This window comes from Macrobrachium rosenbergii, chromosome 21 (genome assembly GCF_040412425.1).
Source record: "Macrobrachium rosenbergii isolate ZJJX-2024 chromosome 21, ASM4041242v1, whole genome shotgun sequence".
Taxonomy (NCBI): Eukaryota; Metazoa; Arthropoda; class Malacostraca; order Decapoda; family Palaemonidae; genus Macrobrachium; species Macrobrachium rosenbergii.
The window spans coordinates 31,853,529-31,858,143 of NC_089761.1; the positions used below are offsets into that span (position 1 = coordinate 31,853,529).

Below are 4,615 nucleotides of genomic sequence, written 5' to 3' on the forward strand. Positions count from 1 at the left end.
ATAATAATAATAATAATAATAATAATAATAATAATAATAATAATAATAATTTTGGACTGAATTTCTTGTAATGTTATTTTTTTTTCTCTTCAACGTGTCTTTCACTTTTATGATGCTGAAGTTTGTGGTTACTAAATTCTCAGAGAGAGAGAGAGAGAGAGAGAGAGAGAGAGAGAGAGAGAGAGAGAGAGAGAGGATAAAAAAAACATGTGAAAGATATGCTGCTTCGAAGTGTTATTTTTAGGAATAGAAAACAACATCCACGGATAAGCATATCGAAGTACAACTGATTGCCCTAATCCTGAACAGCAATCCCTGGCGACCACGAGAGAGAGAGAGAGAGAGAGAGAGAGAGAGAGAGAGAGAGACAGACAGAGAGAGAGAGAGAGAGAGAGATACGGCGCGGATACGCGATATAATTTTGTCCATCTTGCTCGAGTGCAAATACCATTTCCCGACTGGTGTTCGGACCCCTCAAAATTGAGCGCGCGAGCGCGCGTCCACCCATACTCTCACAAACACACATATACTTTACAAGCAAGAGGAAGAACGTTAACAAAAAATGTTTATTCCAACATTTCTCATTCACTGAAGCAGAGAGAAACGTATTATTATTATTATTATTATTATTAATATTATTATTATCATTATTATTATTATTATTATTCAGAAGATAAACACTATTCACACGGAACAAACCCACAGGACCACTGACTTGAAATTCAGGCTTCCAAAGAATTCGGTGTTCAATTGAAAGAAGTCACAGAGGATAACAGGAAATATAGAAAGAAGAGATCAGTTATATATACGAGTATATATATATATATATACTTACACACACATATATATACACATTTATATATGTACATATATATGTGTAAAGTCACATCTTCACCAGTGAGGCAAACTTTTAAATATATATTTTCCCATTCCTCTTTCTTTACTTAATGACCTTGTGTGCCTGAGAGAGAGAGAGAGAGAGAGAGAGAGAGAGAGAGAGAGAGAGAGAGAACGCTCGAGGCATTTTTTTGTGTTTAATCAGTGTTACTATCAACCAATAACCAGATTATAATAATTTCGAAAGTTATCATAGTCCCTACGTGTAAATACTTTAACGTAGATCTATAATTCTACATTAAAAAATATCACGTCTAATAACAGTCACCACTTTCTTATACTGCCTCTTCTCCTTCCGGAAGCGACCAAATTCGCTGAAGAGTAGCAGTTCCATTATGAAGTAAGTGTGCCTCGCTGTCGAAAAACTTCTCCAGAGTTCCAGAGGTCCTTTATTCCTCCTCACACCGCTGGACTGAGGAACAGCCTCCCTGAGGACGTCTGTCGAACTTCTCCAAAGTTCCAGAGGTCCTTTATTCCTCCTCACACCGCTGGACTGAGGAATAGCCTCCCTGAGGACGATGTGTGATTGTAACCTCAAAAGTTGAAGCAAAGATGCAACGCATTTACTACCGTAAAACAATTGTCCTGTATTTATCATTGACTTACACTAATATCTATTTATTTGTTTATTTATTTAATTAATTTTTTCTTTTCTGATAACTGATCTCTTCTTTCTGTATTTCCTGTTACCTTCTTTTACTTTATGCAGATGATAATAATAATATTAATAATAACAATAATGGTGATGATGATGATGCTAAGAAATTCACTATCTCGTGAAAAACAAGCTGTGTAATAAAAATCATATATATATATAGTTTATTTTATAGTAATATATTTACTATATAATTGTGGATTTTTATTACACAATAATAATAATAATAATAATATTAATAATAATAATAATAATAATAATAATAATAATAATAATAATAATAGAACTATGAGAGCAAAACATGAGAGTATGACGTAACATTGTATTAATATGACAATAAATACTGAGTCAGAAGATAAGAGATCGATGAACCCAGGAAGCTGTGATAACAGAAAGGTGGGCTGCATAACTTATACATACATACATATGTATACATATCTAACCGTTTCTTTTTTTTTATTACATAAACATGCAACGTTACTGTTTGTTGTATGTGAATACGTGTAGTAGATGTATCTGTACATTAATATAGGTGTGTGTGTCATACTTATGTATACACATGTATACATATCTATCTAAATACATATATGCATACATACATATATACTATATATATGTATGTATATATAAATATACATATATGTGCGTGTATATATATAAATATGCAGATATATGTATGTGTGTATATATATATATAATATATATATATAAATACATACATACATACATGTCTTTTTACATAAATGAGCGTTTTTGTGTAACATAACAGGAGAGAGAGAGAGAGAGAGAGAGAGAGAGCTAGTTGCAGAAACAACATATCTCTCACAATGTCCTCTTTTCTCTCCTGTGTGTGTGTGTGTGTGTGTGACAGAGAGAGAGAGAGAGAGAGAGGGCGCAACCTTTGAATAGCAGGTAAGCTTTCCTAGATTCGCTCGGCTCGAGTGTTCCCAGAAGCGCCTTTCTGCGGAATCCGAGATAATAGCTTGAACTTCATCTGTTTCATCGAAAACCACCAAAAACCACGAAACTCCGTTCGACGTCGGTCGTAGTCGACATCGTTCTCTGAGAAGTCAAGTCGACTTCTTCGACACAGTTGGTCGACATATTTTTTTAGTGCTTTTATTTTTTAGTTATCTATTATTATTTTTTTTGTCAGATCGAGTCGATGATGGGGGATACTGAGAGTCGACATCGTCGTTTTCGACATCGTTCCCTGGCAAGTCTCGTCGACTCATCGACAGTCTTTTTTTTTTTTAGTGTTTTTATCTATCTATTTTATTTATTTTTTTTTTTGTCAAATCGACTCGATGATGAAGCATATAATATTCGACACCGTCGTCTTCGACAATCTTCCTAACAAGTCTCATCGACAGCTGGTCGACTTTCTTTCCTCCGAGTAATTTTTTCTCAAATCGACTTGATGACGAAGAATACAGATAACAAAATCGCTGATTTATCTATTTTCTCGCTTCTATGATGAATTAAAGAAAGTGAAAGTAAAAGTTATATGACTTTTTGGTAATTGTATAATTTGCGTCGTTTCTTGATTTCAACGAGTTTTATTTATTTCTTTGTTTTTTTTTTTCGACAGAAACGCCGTGAAAGTGTTCTAGGACAAGTGACAACTGTCGTAAATAAAATAAAAAAAAATATCTCCGTAAGATCGTCCACATGTTATCATCTCTACTGCTTGCTTGCATTTTTCCAAGCATATTTTAAAAGGTAAGAATCGTTTTTCATACTTAACATTAAGAAAAAAAAAAAAACAACGTGAGATACTGGCCTAGCAGTGTGTTTCGAAATTGGTGATATTACCTGGACTGAGAGAGATCCAAAATCTTTAGTCATTGTGTGAAAATATATACCATGATTCTCGAAAATAAAAACGTATTATAAAATATATAACTTCATTCTCGAGAATAAAAACGTGTCATTAAATATAAACTTAGCATATAGCCACGAGGAAACTGAAACGTCAAGGTGCAAGATTTTTCCCTTTTACTCAAAGGCATTTTCAAAAGTACTGCATGTAATTAAAAAAAAGATGATTGTAATTGTCCCTGGATTTGTATTTTTGATATATATATATATATATATATATATATATATATATATATATATATATATATATATATATATATATATCAGTTACATCTGGATATATGCATATCCATGCAAATGCAGGGACAAACCTATACATGCATGCAACTGATTTCTAACACGAGGAGAAAAAAGAAAAACTATTGGAGAAACCCAGTCATAAAAAAAAATAATAAAAAAAAAGTAATGGGTCTCCAAAATGAAAAAAGAATTAAAAGAACAGGAAACAAAACGATGAGAAAAGAAGCTTAAAACAAAACACAGGCTACGAACGAAAGGAGGTAGGGAGAAAAATGATGTAAACAAACCGCGGTGTCGTTCATTTCGACAAATTCTGATTTTCCAGAGTGAAATGTAAGAAGGAATGATAAAACTACTGCTCTTTCGGGGAAAATTTCAGTGAAGTTGCTTAATGGAAAGACAAATCATACATATTTCGTGAAAATAAAATGAGAGAATTTGTGACTGGCACGGATGACGATGCATAATTAGGCGAAAAGTTCGTCACCGGATATTATCAACGTAAGGAACTACTCTACTGCTACCTCTTCATTCTTGCCATTTCGAGGGCATGATTGCCCCTAGAGCTACGTGCCCAACTCTGTGCCCAGAGGGTGTGTAAACCCCTCATGCATTCAAGAATACAAAATTACATTTACTGACTATATACAGGTACAGGTAAACTTATAAACAAACAAGAAAATATCGCAAACAAGCAAAAAGCAAGGACCGAATTCCCTACCTGTCAACTGCCACATCTTGCGAATGGAATAAAAAAATATCAAGCCACACCTTAAAAGACGAATTGAAAAATTGCAAGCACCACCTGCACCCGAATCTCGAACTTACCTGAGCACTGTGCCTTCCTGAGGCGGGAAAAGCGAAGGGAGACGAGGAAACTCGACCTGGAACACCCAAAATTCCCTCGGAAAATCGAGGACGTCTTCCCGTCGGAGCCACGCT

The 4,615-nt window shown here is 34.3% G+C and overlaps 1 long non-coding RNA gene across 1 annotated transcript in view; it reads left to right on the forward strand.

Annotated features, from left to right (window-relative positions):
- Positions 1 to 2,449: 2,449 nt before the first annotated feature.
- LOC136849862 (uncharacterized) overlaps positions 2,450 to 4,615 on the forward strand; it is a 13,827-nt gene continuing 11,661 nt past the window's right edge. Inside the window, exon 1 of the long non-coding RNA XR_010856450.1 lies at positions 2,450 to 3,274. This is a non-coding gene — a long non-coding RNA (uncharacterized lncRNA). The remainder of the gene's footprint in view (positions 3,275 to 4,615) is intronic.